This window comes from Spinacia oleracea, chromosome 5 (genome assembly GCF_020520425.1).
Source record: "Spinacia oleracea cultivar Varoflay chromosome 5, BTI_SOV_V1, whole genome shotgun sequence".
In the NCBI taxonomy this organism is placed as follows: domain Eukaryota; kingdom Viridiplantae; phylum Streptophyta; class Magnoliopsida; order Caryophyllales; family Amaranthaceae; genus Spinacia; species Spinacia oleracea.
The window spans coordinates 34,711,231-34,719,142 of NC_079491.1; the positions used below are offsets into that span (position 1 = coordinate 34,711,231).

Here is a 7,912-nt window from a genome sequence, read left to right on the forward strand (position 1 = left end):
TCAAAGCAATAAACTAATTTAGAAAGCATTAAACATACCAAAATAAACACACCAAAATAAAGAAATGCGAAAATAAAAGAAAGACATACCTACAATGTACAAGTAGTGTGAAACCCCCCCCAAACCAAATCAGACAATGTCCTCATTGGCTCAAGGGTATCGAACCTCATCATCAACATCATCTCGGCATCACTGATGGCCTTGGCCATCATCACCATCATCATCACCATCATCACGGCCAGCATGCCCACTAGGACCCGCTCCCCACCCTCCGTACTGGGTGGGTGTGAAGGTGCCCATAGAACCCGGAGCTCCATATCCCTCCGCGGGATAGGTAAACCAGGTAGGGTGCTCGTAATCTGGGGCAATATAGCCCTGCCTGGCATACTGATCATAAAATGGGAACATGGTCCTCTGGTGATCAGCTGCGAACTCCCGGAACCCGAGCTCAAGTCTTCTCAACCTCTCATCAATGGACCCCTGATCCTCATGAACTACCGGGCCACTCTGGGGCCTCCCCGTGTCTCGACGCCCCCTCCTGAAGTAGGTGCGAGGCTCTGGCTGGTACTGATGGGGCTCTGGCTGAGGGTCAGGCTGAGGCTGGGGGTCAGGCTGAGGCTCTTGCTCAAATCCAACAAATAGATAATGAGCCTGACCGGGTCTGAAACTAGTGCGGCCCTGAGGGTCGGGCAAGGTGAAAAGCCTGTTTCCCTCGAACATCCAGTACATGGCTCCCGGCCTAAATAACCCATGCTCCCCCTGTAGCCTACGGAGTCCAGCAAAATAAGCCAAATCAAGCAAGTTGCTACCCAGAACTGGAATCTGGTTAGCCTCAGTAAAATTGGCCGTGGCCATGGCTATGTGGGTGATCAACCCACCAATGGTAATCTTGGTAGTATGTGTGGAGGTGGCTATGGAGTAAAATTGAGAGGCCATGTGATGTGCAAGGTTCATTTTGTAGCTCTCCTCTCCTTCGGAAACGTAGCCACCTAAGATCTCTAGCTCCGTACTCCTAATATTCTGGGTCTCATCCCTACCAAAGATCGTAAAACCAAGAAACCTGTAGAAGACAATGGGTACCGGGTGTTGAATCTTGGAAGCATGCAAATGTTGCATACTCCCGGGATTCGCATTGCCCGTAAGCTTTCCCCACATGGTGCAGTTATTGTGAGTCTCCTTGGGTTTCCTACTATATGTGGTAGACAATCCAAAAATCCTACCAAAATCAGATAAGCTCATGGTGTAGGTCCGGTTCATCACACGAAATTGAACCGATGACACGGTTCGATAACCATCCCTACGAACATTAAAACTACTCAAAAATTCTAGAGTCAACCGCCTAAATGTGAGACGGAGCATACCATACATGCTACTCATACCAACACCAACAAAAACACGTTTTACATCACGCTCAATTCCCATATCATGCAATGATTTTTGACATATAAAGCGAGTAGGGATTACCTCCCTCAATTTGAGGTGCATGAATCGTGCTCGTTGCTCCTCCGTAATAAAGATGACATCCGGAAAATCCGTGTCGGGCTCGAATTGCGGTGGTGGAGGTGGTGGTGTCGGTTCCCGAGCTCGGCTTGTGGAAGCCTCATGTTGATTTCTTGGTACCCTCGTGCATTTTCTTTGTGGTCTATTTGCCATGGTTGAAAAATCTGAATTTTTTTTTTTTTTGAGTTTTTGGTTTTTTTTTTTTGGGTGAATTTGGGGATTTTGTGGGGATGAGTGAAAACTTAAATCGATTAGGTGTAGGTTGTAGAGGATGATGAGGGGATGATTTTGATGAAAATTTTGTTGAATTTGGTGGAGAATTGAGGGAGATATGGTGGTTGGAAGTTTTTTAGAGGTTGGGGTTTAATGGAGGAGTGAGAGAAAATTAGGTTGAAGATGAAGAGGAAGTGGAGAAAGATTGGGGAAACCGTGAGTTTATCGCTGAAATCGCGTCTCGCCCGATCGGGCGACATTCCGCCCGATCGGGCGGTTTGCGATCCTTTTCTTCTGATCCGTGCGCGCCCGATCGGGCGCACCTCGCCCGATCCGCATCGGGCGATTTGCGATTGCCTCTTTTCTTGACTTTTTCTGCCCAGAATTCCTCCTTGACTTTTCCACGAACTTTTCCTCAACCGCCCGATCGGGCAAAATAATTTCGCCCGATCGGGCATTCCACTCGCCAGTCCGCCCGATCGGGCAATATAAAATCGCCCGATCGAGCATTCCACTCGCCAGTCCGCTCGATCGGGCACGCTGCGCCCGATCGGGCAGAAATAAGCTTTATGAAAATCATCCGTGCGCGCCCGATCGGGCGCAGCTCGCCCGATCCGGATCGGGCGATTTGCAGCGTGCTTGGCCTTGAGCTTAATTTCACTTTCTCGAACTTGGGGCTTTAGGCCTGCACATTAAGAAACTCCCAAACAGCGTAATGCCCTCTTCTCGCCTCACTAACACCAAAAAAACAATACTTAAACACACGTGGGTAATGGAAAATACTAACTAAACACACAAAAATTAGAATCAACAATCAAACTTATACTACTAAGGCAATAAATGGATAATGAAATACTCATCCCCTATGAGATTGATGTAATGTCCCCATTACAGTATCTCCGTTTATGCGCAGACAATGGACATGAAAGGGATGAGAGCCACGACAGCTCATCGAATGGGGGCACCAAAGATGGTGCCATCTGGTGTCACATCGATTACCTTGGATGAGCTGTGTGGTGCGGGAAGTGACAGATCACGACCCCGATCACGAATACGATGTCCACCGTTTACAGAACTTTCGGCCCTTTGGGTCGTGGCATCATCAATCCGTCCCTTCTTTCGAACCCATGCCGAAGAGTGCATACTCCGATCACCTCCACCTGCAAGACAATTTGAAACATGTGCTTTTTCCGAGGAGTTATTAGAGTTAGTATGAGTCAATTCGGTATTAAAATAATCATTAGAAACATTGACTCCAAAACATGACTCCTCTACCATAGGGTTCTTAGCAACATGGGTTAAATTGAAAGTAACCTTATCATCCCCCACATTTAAGGTCAGCTTGCCATTCTTGACATATATGATTGCCCCCGCAGTGTGTAGGAAAGGCCGACCTAAAATAATAGAAATTTGCCTATCCTCTTCCATGTCTAAAACAACAAAATCAACAGGAATAAAGAATTTCCCTACTCTAACAGGCACATCTTCTAAGACACCTAGGGGGTATTTTACAGATCTATCGGCCATTTGCAGAGTTATGTTGGTAACTTTTAAATCACCCATGTTCAACTTAGTACATACAGACAGGGGCATGACACTAACACTGGCACCTAAATCACATAAGGCTTTGTCAATAAAAAGGTTGCCAATATTACACGGGATAGAGAAACTCCCGGGGTCCTTCAACTTGGGTGGAGACTTATTTTGTAGTAAGGCACTGCACTCCTCAGTAAATGCAACAGTCTCCACCTCACTAAATGCTCTCTTCCTAGTCAAGATGTCTTTCATGTATTTAGCATATGCAGGTACTTGAGTAATTAATTCAGTGAAAGGGACTGTTACCTGCAGATTCTTTACCACTTCTAAGAACTTACCAAACTGCTTGTCTAGCTTGTTCTTTAGCTGACGATGAGGGAAGGGAAGTTTGATAGGTGGAACTTGTATCTCAACTTTCTTCTCAACCTCTGTGTCAGCTTCCTTATCCTTGACCACCTTCTCACTCTCTCCTGGCACAGCACCACTAACAGATACTTCAACCCCTTCCTCTATAGTCATAGGTGGCCCATCATACTCATATCCACTCCGCAGAGTGACAGCATTTACAGACTCTCTGGTCACAGGCTGTGAAGGGAGTTGACCTTTGGGTCTCTCTGCAAGAGCGGTAGCCATTTGTGCCAACTGTTTATCCATGATCTTGTTATGAGCAGTGAGGGCATCGATTTTGGCATCCTTTTCGCTTAGAGATCTCTGCAATTCCAACATCATATTCCTCATCTCTACAAGCATGGGATCAGATTGTGTGGGTTGAGGTTGTGGTGGTAAGCCAGGTGATCCACTAGGTTGCGAGTTGTAGTTACTCCGCGGTTGGTAGGGTTGTTGTGGTGGTGGAGGGTGTTGAATCTGGTGGGGGTTCTGAACATTAGTACTCCTATATGATAATAGGGGGTTGTTTTTATACCCCTCATTGTATGAGTTGGAATACGGATTGTTCTGCTTGTAGGACTGGAATGCATTGCATTGTTCGATGGAGCTTCGGCATACCTGTGCATAATGGCCCTGCATCCCACAACTATTACAGACATTAGCAGATTGGGCACTCATTGCAGCGACACTAGCATGTTGGGTGGATTGGGAAGATTGGGAAGATGCGATCTGTATATTGTCGAGCTTGTGATGTAGGGAAGTTAGCTGAGCAGTAAGCTGTTCAATAGAATTCATCTCATGCTTAACACCTCGGTCGGCAAAACCTCTGGGATTCCCATATTGGGCACTATGGATGGCCATCTCCTCAATTACATCCAAAGCTCTAGGCACCTCCAGTTGCATAAATCTCCCACTGGCAGCTGAATCCAAAAGACACCTAGATTCATTACCCAGACCATTGTAGAACTGCTGAACCAGGAACCAGTCATCTAAACCATGGTGTGGGCACTCTCTTTGCAAGTCCTTGAATCTCTCCCAAACTTCGAACAAACTCTCATCTACTTGTTGAGAGATACCTAATATCTGACCCCTCAGACGAGCTGTCTTCTCAGGTGGGAAATATTTAACATAGAATGCGAGGGCCAAAGAATTCCAATCGGTGATTTTCATAGCTGCGCGGTTGAGACTGTTAATCCATAGCTTGGCCTTCCCACTCAATGAAAATGGAAAGAGTATCTCCATAGTCTGCTCCGGTGTTAAATTCTTCTGCTTAATGGTGGCACAATACTGAATGAAAGACTGAATGTGGAGATTGGGATCTTCACCCTTTTCCCCACCGAATTGGTGTCTCTCGATCATGTTTATCAGTTGGGGTTCAATCTTGAAATTCTCGACCGCAATGGAAGGCATGATTGCCTTGGGAAGCATAGACAGACTTGGTTTAGAATAGTCTGTAAGCCTTGGCACAAGTGGGGGTGGTGGTGCTTGGTCACCCATATCTGAATCTGTATGGAATAGATTGCTAATCAGATGGTCGGATTCAGAGTCAGAATAGTCTCTCAACTGTTCAACGAATCTACGCCGTCTACGAAAGGTCCGTTCAGGTTCAGGATCGAACGAAGTCAGATCGCTGGTAGGGACAGTCCTGGGCATAAACAATCAAGAACTAGAAAACAGTCGTGAGATCCGGTCTCAAGGAACGAGAGTCCCTTGAGAAGTGACAAACAATAATCTAGAAAAACAATTAATAACGGAAAATAAAACCGTTTCCCCGGCAACGGCGCCAAAATTTGACAGGCTCAATCGCACTCCTATCAAAGATAAACCTAACGTTCACCAACTAAAAATGTAGCAAGGGAAGCAGGGATCGTATCCACAGGGAAACAATGTTCTTTCCACTATTAATTAACTAATCTAGACTACTTGGTAACAAAGAATTGGATTGGTTTGTATATTAAGCTAAGGCAAATAATCAAACTGGAATATAACAATATTAATGGAATCTAGGGCAGCGGTTCACCATAAATGCAGACCGGGATTGGACAACGGACAATAACAATTAATTAACAATCATAACTAGGAAAACATGCATCTCTCGAATCTTATGAATTCCTTAGGATATAACAACTAGCGGGCTCTCGCTACGTACTAGAAATAATTCCTATCTAATAGCCACAGACCAAAAACATCAGATTTATACCTCTCGGCGCATAATCTAAGGTTAATCAAACTCAAATCAAAATAGTCCGGCCGAACAGAATTGACGAGCAATAATAATAAGCTATAGAAATTATAATCAATCAATCAAATAATCAAGTCCACATATAATCCCAATCATGCATTCATGGATCTCCTAAACCCTAGAAATTAAACTACTCACTCATGATAACTAATAACAAAGCGATTAACATAATGGAAAACATGATCAAAGCAATAGAATAAATTAATGTAAGAAACAATACCGACTTGAAGAACAATGGAAATTGAAAGCTTGCGTTTTTATATAAATCGAACTAAGTGTTTGAATTGATGTAGAGAGAAAAATAAAACTTAGAGAAATAAACTAAGGGTTTTGTGCTAAAAAATAAGATGTTCCTAAAAAATAAAACAAGTTTGCTTATATAGTTTTGCCAAAATAAGGCCTAAAAACGGAATTAAAAACGCGAAAAACTGCTGGAGGTTGGCGTCGCCCGATCGGGCGAATCACTCGATAGTCGGCCCGATCGGGCCAAAATCCGCCCGATCGGGCGGATTGCAAAATCTCCACAAAGCCTCCAGATTGACCGCCCGATCCGGATCGGGCGAGCTGCGCCCGATCGGGCGCGCGTTGATGAACTTGGCTTGCTTATACTTCCGCCCGATGGTTGCATTTCGCCCTCAGCTTCCAGGGCGATTTGCAATCTTCAATGTATCTCGCCCGTATCGCCAAGTCTAACTCCCGGGGCTCAACCATAAGCATCTAAGGCTCCCGAAAGTCGACGATGGAAGTCCCGAACTTCTCAGACTCATATAGTGGCCTTGATCAACAATGAAACGGGTCTAAAACAACCAATTTCTCATAATCAAACCTGAAACTCAAGACACACTCAATAACACACATTAGTACTAGAAACGGCTCCTAAGAGCACGTTTGATACATAAAAGTACTAAGGGACGGGGGTAAAAACTCTATATAAAACGCATATATCAGTAACCACCTTTAATCACGACGCCTAATTGCCCGTGTATGTTTGTGGTTTGCCTAACAACAAGATCTAACTTTTGCTTAGGCAATGCATATAGCACCAAAACTTTAGTTATCTTCACTTCCTCTTATCAAGTGCTCATCCTACATCTCCAAATGTATTGGATGTTCTTGACACTGTTCCAATGATCTTTGATCCAGATCAATGGAGATTGGTATAAACTCGTCACGATCCAATGTTCACGAGTTATCTTGGCGATCTATATATCACATCATACATGATTGATTGTAATGCAAAAATCATTCGCATTTTAAAATCCATCCATGTGACTTTTAGCTTTATTCTGTTTCAAGAGACACTGAATCTTGCTAAAATCTTGGCATTGCCATGTGATATAAGGTGAAGGCACCTCTTCAAGGTCCTTATGCTTAACTCTAGTGATAACAGCCTAGCTTTATACTTAGTTAAAGCATTCACAACTTAGACTTACTCATATGGGATGAGAGTCTCTATTCAGTCTCTCCATTGTGTTTGATTTAGTAATTACTTTTACAGAATCCAAACAACGCTTTAGATCCTATCCAATAGATCTTTAACCCAATATGTTCTAAGTTTCTCCATGGTTCTAATATTGACAAATACTTTCAAATCTAACCCTTTAGAATTTGAATGTCATTTTCAATACAGAGATATGTATCTCATATATAGAACCAATAAACTTGACTTGGCTCCCACTAAACTCTTCATCTATAAGATGATCCATATTTTCATAAAGCTATAATTGCTCAATAGCCTTTTAGACAAATATGGTCCAATTCCCACTTGCATGCTTTAATATACGAATAGATTTCTTAAGCTTGCTCCTTTATCTAGAATCCAAAACTTTTACATTGTGTGATGTACACAATTCCTTTCTACAAGTCCAATTGAGTAAGGTGTTTTTTTTTTCCAATTGCCATATTGCCATATGCAATGATTTCTAGATTTATCCAAAATAGTTCAAGCATTCCGACTTGGTGAAAAAGATTTCAACATTATCATCGCCGTGAAGTTGTTTACAATCTTTAACCACCAATCTAGCTTCTCTTTTG

At 43.4% G+C, this 7,912-nt stretch overlaps 1 non-coding gene across 1 annotated transcript; it reads left to right on the plus strand.

Moving 5' to 3' along the window:
• Positions 1-4,627: 4,627 nt before the first annotated feature.
• On the plus strand, positions 4,628-4,734 carry LOC130462135 (small nucleolar RNA R71). The gene has a single exon (XR_008922276.1). It is a non-coding gene; the product is annotated as a small nucleolar RNA R71 (small nucleolar RNA).
• The last annotated feature ends 3,178 nt before the right edge of the window (positions 4,735-7,912 follow it).